Genomic DNA, 9,222 nt, shown 5'->3' with positions numbered 1-9,222 from the left:
GGGGTAGACTCCAGGTCCCCCAGGGTCAAGTATACACTCTTGTTACATCCTCAGCGGGACTAGGGCTGTCGGGTGCAATGTGCTGAGGCCCATTGTTATCCAATGCGGAATAGGGGGCCTCCGGTTGGTGGCTGCCTAGAGCAAGCCACAAGGTTGTGGGAGCAAAGTTCATGGACTTAAGCTCAGAGCAAATGGGATTTCAAAACAGCACAAAAGATGCACCCTCAACGGCACTGGGGCGGCCGGGTGCGTAGTGCTGTTTTGGCGTCCGCGCCCTGTAGCTTTCAAAGGGGAGTCTCCGGTTTGCAAATACAGTACAGGCTCGGGATGAAGGTCTCCTGGGTGCAACCACCACTTGGAGAGGTAAGTTGGGATGCTGGGGTTGGTGAGACACTGTTGGTTAGGCCACTCAAGACCGTGGGGCATTGGGTGCAGGGCTTTCTTTTAGTGTTCGTTCTTCTTACCAGCTCCTAGTCGTGGTTGGGTGGGACCTTCCGGATTGAGGCTTCAGGCGTCGGCTGGAGGCTTCAAGCAGGCCAGGGATCAACGGATCTCGAGTCAGGATCACCGGGTAGACCTCCTCGCGGTGTAAGGCCACTCAAACTCAGCAGTGGGCGTCGGTGCAGAGTTGTACAGACTAGAGGATTTTGCCAGAGTTGGAGTCTGTGGGTGAACAAATCCTGTGTTCGAAGGAGACAAAGTCTTTTCATTGGAAGGCAGGGAAGGTCCTCGGGGTTCTTGAGGTTGCTGGCTTCAGGACACACCAGAGTTTTGCTTCTGCAGGTTCAAGGTGGGGACAAGCCAGTAAAGCTGGGGCGAAGTCAGTGGGCACCCTCCTCTTCTTAGCTTCGACACAGCTGTTCGGTCCTTCTTATTTTCTTCTTGTGGTTTCTTGTCTGAGAAAGCAAGGTTCAGGGGTGCCCCAAAATACTAGATTTAGGAGTGTTACAGGTAGGTAAAAGATTGGGATCCATGTGTCCCTTCCCTGGGGTAGGTACACCCCCTATTATGCCAGCCTCCAGTGGGAGGGGCATAAGCCTCACCCTGGTTGGCTGGGTCCCCCCATCAACAAGAGGGCAGGGACTGACAGTACTTTCCCTCGCCTCCGGGTTGGCAGAGGTGGGCACACCTCACTTCCTCACTTGGTTTTCCCACCTGTTTTCCCGCTCAGAACCGGTGGTGACCAGTTGCTGGAAGCAGCAAAAGGCCTAGGGAACCTCTCAAAGGCGGGAAGCCTTTGCAGCTTCCCCTTCGTGGATCCTGCCCATCCTATCCTGGGAGAGGAGGCTTGGCACCTCGTCCCAGGATGTGCATTGTTTCACTCCCTCGAGAGCAGTAGGATCTTGACCCAGGGGTCCAGAAACATGTCTGGTGGTGGCAGCTGTTAACAGGCACTCAGCATGGACACTAGTTGTAGGTCGTTTTTCAGGGGGACATCTCTAAGATGCCCTCAGTGTGCATTTTTCATTAAATCCCACACTGGCATCAGTGTGGGTTTAATCTGCTGAGAAATGTGATACCAAACTTCTCCGTTTTCAGTGCAGCCATTACTGTACAATAGAGTTCGCAATGACAAACCCCATGCACCATATACTTTTAATGGCAGCTCTGCACTTACAATGTCTAAGAATTGACTTAGACACTATAGGGGTACAGGGCTCATTCACCTGTACCCTCACCACTGGTATAGTGCACCCAGCTAGAGGGGTGACTGGTCTATGCCAGGGCAGTAGGTTGTAGGCATGGCACACAGGGCTGTACTAAAACACACAGCCGGCAAAGGCATTGCGTGAGTGTAAAGGTACAGGGCCTCTAAGGGTGGCAAAATAAGTGTTGCAGCCCTTAGAGGCTTTCCCTGGTCACAGTGGCCTGGGTACCTGTGGTACCATTTGCCAGGGACTGACCTGTGGCCAGAGAGTGCCAATTGGGTTTGGTCTCCAATGCAGTTTTAAGGGAAAGAACATAGGCCCTGAGTACCTGATTGGCAGGGGCCCAGTGTACAACCAGTCAAAGCACAGCAGCATTTCAGCAAAAAGTGGGGCAACCATGCAGAAAGAGGGCACTTTCTCACAGTACCCCTCTAACTTACATGGCCAGGGTACCATTTACTAGGGACTTACTGGTAATTAACTATTTCCAATTGGGTATTGCAGATTCAACATACACTTTAGAGTCAGTGCATTGGCACCGAAGACTGGTTAGGAGGCTTCAGTGCACTTTCAAAGTTGAAAAACCAGCAGCATCATTTGAAAAACTTGGGGGTGACAATTCAAAAAGAGGCATTATCTTACGCAGGCCATTTTGGTCTCTCTCGCCAGTCTTGAACTTCTTGGTATCACCTAATGCTTCTCTTAGTGATACAGTTTCTTTTCTTCCGTCTTAGAGTACTAGGGCAGGTACCGGAGTGTTGGATAACCAGGAAAGCAGTTTCTGGTATAATGTCTCCAAGTTAGAAAAGGGAACTCTTCTACTCATTGCTGAAGTTCCTGGTTGGGCCTATGATTTTTTATAGAGAAGCAAGCTGTTTATAATAGCAATACCAGAATGCCTTGTTAAATTGTTGCAGGTAATAAAAGTCATCAATACATCACTGCAGCTGGTACCATAAAGAAGTGTAATTGCCATTTACTATTGAACTATGCACTTTGTTATGAATTTAGTTATTTGGGGGGAACATTTTGTTCCTTAAGGACACAGCTCAGTTATGAATATGAAAGAGTTGTATCATTCACTTTACATATTAATCTTTCATTACTTTAATTTTAGGAAGTCCTGCACTTACATTCAAACAGAGGAATATTTGAGGACTGTAGCTCGCTGCCGATGACCATACCAGCTGTCGAAGGCCCGTAACTGAGCTGGCAAGGGCCTATAACGAGGGAGAGTACCTTTAACAACCACTACAGGCTTTGGAAGAAGGGCCACAAGGCTATTAGAACATTTCACCTACTAAGGGTAGAATGTTCTAAATAAAGACAAAAATAGGAATGTTGGAGTTCTGGGCCCATATAGCCATTATAAGCCCAGAGCTACTCCATTGTCTTCAATGAAGCTCTCAATATTCCAATATTCTTACGATGATTATATTTTTGAAACTTAAGAGTCCTGAGTTTTGTAAAATATTTATAGGTTTACAAAAAAGGGTATTGCCAACATCAATTAGACTTGCTTGTCTGCCTCTTTATTTTTGCCATTGTATAAGGCATAATCCAATAAAAGCTGGCCTCCTGTGCCAACCCAGGCATGCACAAACATGGCCACCGTCTTTTAGTGGTCTCTGTTATACTTTACCACACATGAACTACTCAAAGATGGTCGCCACGGAACCACATGCTCACCTAATGGCCATTTGTGAAGGGTTAAATTTGTCACACTTTACTATACATCTGTCACAAGATCGCTGACAGCTATTTGTGAACTGTAAATTAGTAAAATATGCATATATACCAAACACATAAATCCTAGTCAGTGGGTAGTTAGGAGTTTACACCTGGCAGGCCCTCTCTAAAAACATAGAGCAAGGGTCAGACAGGGGCAGGAGAGTGGTGGTAAGCAGTGAGAGAATGAAAGGCAGGAGACCGAATAGTTGCAGTTACTCTTTCACTGGCTCAGAGAGGCCTTTGTTTTTACAAATGTGAACATTCTGTCCTCTAGGGGCTGAATGTTCTAATAGCCTTAGAGGAGTCCATAGTAGACTCCACCTGACCATTATAGGCCTCCTCCCTTGTTAAAGGCTCTTAACGCTGGTGCAGGCCTTTAAAGGCTGGTAGAACCCGCTACGTTGAGCTCTAAGGCTATATAAGAAGGAGAAGAGTGTACTGGTCGCTTGTGGGCTTATCCAAGGTGCGATGACAATGTTGAAAGCCAATGGTTACTCAAGAAAGTAAACAAACAAATAATGGTATTAACCCCTTCGCTGCGGCGGCTATTCCGCCGCAGCGCTAAGGGGGTGGGGCACCCGCGCGGCGGCTCCATACTAGTGACGGAACCGCTCCGTCACGGCTCGCGTGTGAGCTGCGCTTGTGACGGAACGGTTCCGTCACGAACCCGCCCGCCCACTAAAGCCTCAGCGCAGGCGCGTAATCAGCGCCGCGCAGGCGCGGCGAGCGGGCCGTGACGGAGCCGTTCCGTCACAAGCACAGCTCACCCGTGACTTGTGACGGAGCGGTTCCGTCACAAGCATGGGAGGGGTTAAAGGTCTGACCCAAAATCCACTCAAAGTATAGGTTAAAGAATTAGATGAACCAGGTAGTGAAAGCAGACAGTAGACAATAGGCAAGACTAATAGATTATCAGAAAAAGCAAACATAAACAAGAGGGAGTGACAAAAGCTTCTTAATGAATTGCGCTTAAGGTTTTCTAATCAAAGAAGATCATAGCAGAGAATATGCATTTCCTGTAATAAAACGTGGGGAAATAAAAAGTCATATCTTAACCAATGAGCACACAGAGCTCAGCCAATGCAATGGGAGAATTATGTTGTCTGCTCAGTGTATATAATAATTACTGTACATGTTTGGTATGTTGTGTGTCGCCGAAAGACTTTACAAAATCTGATTGTGCCTTCTGAAGGATAGTTATGTGCATTGTCTGGCTTCGGCAAGAAGCATACCTGCACTGGGAAACTACCTATAGACCTAGACCATCCACCCAACAGCTAACATTAGGCCTCATGAATGAATCATTGTAATTGAGTATACTTGACCACTGATAGCACTTCTCGCATCAATAACAAGTGTTCATCCTAACATAATAGCCAGTATCCTTCAGACCCAGCTAACACAGTTCAGGTATTCCTTATGGTTTTGTATCTGTGAACTCACAACAGCACACATATCAATAAACACACAATTGTTTACACTTCCCGAGTTACTCTTTGGTGGTGCTGAGTCGCACAGATGCGCCTGGTACTTTAAAGTCACAGAACACATACAAATTCAAGTATATATCAGACATTATTCGGCTGAACACGGTGCATACATAAAACAAATCTCAGATATTCTTTACAGTTTATCCCCTCGTTCACAACAGTACCAGCCTAATAATAACCAAAGAAAACCGTATTCACTCCTGCCAAACATACACATCTTACTCACAGGATCCTAGAAAGCAATAAAATTAGTTTATCTGAGGAGCATATAAATGTGTTATGTTTCGCTACAGAAAGTTGCGACAACTATTGAAATGTTTTGATTTACCCCCTCCATGTCCCCCCTTCAATAAAGGTCGGCTATTGCTGCATGGAGAAAGACACTGGGCTAAAGCTGCTACTTTGAATGCAAGTTTGGGCTTCAACGGTTTGTAAAGGCCATTTTATTCAGTGATGTAACCGTAACAGCCCATGGCTTGAATGTTCTGGAAAGAACCAAATGGAAGTCCCCTTTAAGTCTGCAGAGGAAATCTAAATTGGGCCCTCATTTAGTGAGCAGTCCAAAATTCCGGATTGATGGAGGACATTCAAAATAAGAAGCTGCATTAATTATGGTGGAGGTAAATCCATAAGTGAACTCTCATCCAACAATATATCCTCTATATATAAGACGGGTTACCATTAGCACACAACTTCAAATGAGGCATTTTTTCATTTAGAAAGTGGTCCTCTAAGTAACCATAATGATTGTGAAGTTAATTCAGATTTCTGCTCGTTTAGTTGACGTTTATTCTGTTTTTTTCATAAAGGAACGTTTGCTATAGAACTATCCTATTTTTTTTGCCAAATGTGTTCTTTTATTTCAGTGGCAACCAAATCATTTTTTACTTGAAATACTGTCTTTCCGAATTCCTATACCCAATCAGACCAGTATGTGCTTAGTAAGGAAGCACTCCGGTTTTAGTAAATGTGGGGGTTAAAAGATACAAGACTCCTTCTGGCTATTGGTTTCCATGCTAAGCATAAAGCAAGTCTTTCAACCAAGAATCTCTATATTTCAGTGCTATGCATAAAAGCATGTTGCATATTGAAGTAGATTTTTCATTCTTGCAAAATAGCCCTTAAAAACTCCTCAAGAAGGGCGTTTTGTAACCTTGCCCCATGAATTCCCTAGTGCAGACTAATGCCAGAGAAAAATACTGTGAAAAAATGAGCGATTGCAAGTGTGGATGTGGTATGAGCAGCAAAGAAAGGTTAGATCACAGTTTTTCTATGATGGATGGCAGGGAGGGGAGTGGCCCTGAATGACGGTATTTGCTATAAGGGAGTGGAAACCTATGGAAATATGTCTGCATTCTTTGAAGCTGTTATTTTATTCTTGTAAAGCCAAAGTAGTATGTGCTGCTTCCCTAAAAAGGTTGATCAAAAGAATCCTGTCTTAACTATCTGTCAAGCAGTCAAAACATTATCGTCTTTATCTATTCATTAGTAATGTATGACAGTGTTAGAAAAGTCGGAAGCTGACAGATTCAGAGCATTAGATGTTATTGTTCATTGGTAGTTGACTAGTGCACTATCTGCCATTAGTACTGCATCGCAGCACCTTCCAGTAGTCTGGGATGTGACTTTCCAAATGTTTCCTTTGCAGACTAGAGTCTGTTTTGGTTCTCAGGAGACAAGGTCAGTAGGATATATCAGTTTTAATGTCTTGGATTTTCCATTGAGTGAGACCAGTAGCCTCTACCAAATTGCTCTTATAATTTGTGGTACTGATGCCCGTTGTCCAGCGTGTACATATGTGTGTGTAGCTGATAGCATCAAGTGAGGTTGGATGCTATAGTAGCCAGTTTCAGGCGCTCTTACTGGTGCCTGTGTTCTCTGACTAGTGAATGTTAACTAACACTTGTTCTCACAAATTCCCAAACACAGTTACTTAATAATGCAGCGGGTAAAAATGTGAGTTGTACCCTCCTTGGTAGTTCTGGATATTTGTTTACTTCTAATTCTGCTAGACGCATATAGTGCTTTCTCGTTAAATGCTGAAGTCTGTACATCATTGCCGAAATCATCTTCATGTTAATGTCTAATGAATAACCAAAGAGAGTGAGATTAGAAGTGAAAGAATAAGCACAGCACGATCTACAGCATTTGATAGGGACTTCTGCTGTCCAAAACTTTTTGATTTGTATGCCTCTCGATGCCACCAGTGACCAGTTAAGAAGTACAGCTCAAAAAAGTAGAAACTAAGTAGTGGTCAGATTTGTTTTTAAGGTGCATTCTGAAGATTAACGTATACTGTTATGGCCATTTAATCTATTTTTGGGGGAAAGGTATTTCTCAAAATACAGCTCCCTTTTTAAGATGCATAAAAAAATTAAACTAGCTTTGCATTATTAATGTAGTGTTTTTACAATCAGGTCACGTGGAGATGTAGACTTTTATCAGCTTAGTTGTCCTTTATATATTACATTGTGTGTTACTTACCTCCTGTGCTTGGATCTTTCCAAGTCAAAAACATAAATAGGTGCGGTTTTATTTTTACATTTAATTAAACAAGTAAACTTTGAAATATCCTGGTCCAACTCCAAGAGCACCCAAATAAATTGTTTGTTTGACCTTCTTTAGAGCTCTAGTCTAATCAAAATAGCTGAATACACTAAATTGATCCAATGAGATTTGTTTACCTGAATACCTTAAGGTAATATACTAAGAAGATTAGATTTGCATTTTAGCCCTGCAGAAACCTTATAGTGATACGAAACATTTTCATTAAAACAAAATTGGCAAAACTTAATTTTGCACTCAACTGTAGAATGAAGTTTTCCTTAGATCACTGCATATAATTTTCTGTTCTATATATAGAACCTGATTGTGAATGTGTAGATTTATACAAATAGTTTCGTAAAGATAAGTGAATTAATGGCAAACAGCCCTATCCCAAAACCGTTTTAATACCTAAAATGTGGGTTACTGAGACTAAAACGCCATAATTAAAACATGGGTGTCTATTCCTTGAAATGTTAGGGGTATTGGAAGTGACATCACATACCACTCACCTTAATGACAACACACTAATTGACATCATATGCCCTTGACCCAGGTTTTTTCCATGAAGGCATTTTACATTTAAGTATCGTCACACTTACACTCTGTTACTCCCCATACACTGATTTGTATTCATTCTCATCCACTCACTTGCATTTGCCCTTAATCTCATTCATACTCACACAGTCCTATTGACACTCAGGCTCACTAACGCTTTGCACCAGGTTTGTGTCACTTTTGTGACACAAACCCGGTGTAGAGTGTTAGGGGGAATTACTATCCAATGCAAATACTGATTTGCGTTAGCTAGTATCCCAAAGTTACGCAAAATTAAACTATGCACTGCTTTAAGTTATTTTGCATCAAGAGGGCGTTCCATGGGTGGTGTATTGGTGTTCCAATGCGACCATCCATATGTTTAGAAGCAAACCCCCGTCTACAAACATTGATAGTGAGGAACTTGTGGCAAAATATTATGACTCCTCAGAGCAAGCATAACCAGGAGAAATATTTCCATTTCTCCTTTTCTCTCCAATTTTGTGTGTGAGCGCATTGTAAAGCACACATACAAAGTGGGAAATACCTTAAAGCATAGTTTCTGTACTGGAAGGTGCCCCTTCCAGTACAGAACGTATGCTTTAGAAAATGCACACACCCCTGCGCTATGGCGCAAGTGTGTGTGTTGCTGTATGGCTGCTAAAAGTACAGCAGCGCACAGGGAGAGAAACAATGCACAACATCTTTGGTAATATGGTGCTTTTTTTATCTCCTTTAACTTAACACAGCATCTTTAATGCCGTGTTTTCTTGTATCAAAGAACAGAACATTTGGGTCTCAATTTTGCAGCGTCGTACTCATTATCTTTCACTGACTCTCACTCACACATGCTTACACATACAGATACATGTTCACACATACACATCGCATATCTCACATAAACAAGTAAGCACACACACAACATACATTTTAAAACATATTTACTAACCACAGTTGCCACCAAGGGTCCAATTCCAAATACGTTTGCTCCATTTGTATATTACTCCAATGGTGAATAATAGAATATTATTCGCTATCAGTATAAAGAGAAACATGCTGAGAAAAATAAATGCGCAACAGCCCTTGTGTTCCTGGCACTTATTTTGCCACCTCTGAGGCCAGGGGTTGCAAGGAGCAAGCCAGGGGTTGTAGCTGCAACACCTAAATGATGTCCATGAATAGAAAACATATTTCATACATCATCAACGAATCATCAGATATGAAAATTAAGCTTATTATATCCATTTAATTGCTTTAGGGTAAAGAGAACG

General features: G+C 42.9%; 1 long non-coding RNA gene across 1 annotated transcript; it reads left to right on the top strand.

The window, feature by feature from the left end:
* Positions 1–370: 370 nt before the first annotated feature.
* LOC147748855 (uncharacterized) lies at positions 371–8,731 on the top strand. The gene is made up of 2 exons (XR_015309787.1): positions 371–3,901; positions 4,189–8,731. It is a non-coding gene; the product is annotated as an uncharacterized LOC147748855 (long non-coding RNA).
* Positions 8,732–9,222: the final 491 nt, after the last annotated feature.

The sequence above is a fragment of the Lissotriton vulgaris genome, chromosome 1_1 (assembly GCF_964263255.1).
Source record: "Lissotriton vulgaris chromosome 1_1, aLisVul1.2, whole genome shotgun sequence".
In the NCBI taxonomy this organism is placed as follows: domain Eukaryota; kingdom Metazoa; phylum Chordata; class Amphibia; order Caudata; family Salamandridae; genus Lissotriton; species Lissotriton vulgaris.
Note: the sequence above shows the minus strand (reverse complement) of the source record. Positions and strands in the feature narration are given on the sequence as shown.